Source organism: Lipotes vexillifer, unplaced genomic scaffold (assembly GCF_000442215.2).
Source record: "Lipotes vexillifer unplaced genomic scaffold, Lipotes_vexillifer_v1.1 scaffold524, whole genome shotgun sequence".
NCBI lineage: Eukaryota > Metazoa > Chordata > Mammalia > Artiodactyla > Lipotidae > Lipotes > Lipotes vexillifer.
The window spans coordinates 517,704-518,039 of NW_006774722.1; positions in this window are offsets into that span (position 1 = coordinate 517,704).

Genomic DNA, 336 nt, shown 5'->3' on the forward strand with positions numbered 1-336 from the left:
CTCAGCTGCCTTTGATTTTGCATATTCCCTTCCTGTGGCACCACCAGAGCCTCAAAGCACCAGGATGAATAACAGGTCTGGTCAAAGTGGCTGCCTGATCGGCTGCTGTCACTGCCCTAAGATGCACACACGGGCAGCGGCTGTTTTCCGAGGGGGTCCTCAGCATTGGTGACCATGTCCTGGGTTCTCCGTCTTCTTTCTCCCACTGGTGAGCCTCAGTTTCCCCATCTGTGAAATGGGCATGGCGACCTACCTCACAGGTGGTTGCGTGGATCCAGGAGATGATGCGGTGGTGGGTTGAGCTCAGGGCTGGGGTAGGCAAGCCCCCCCCCCCCC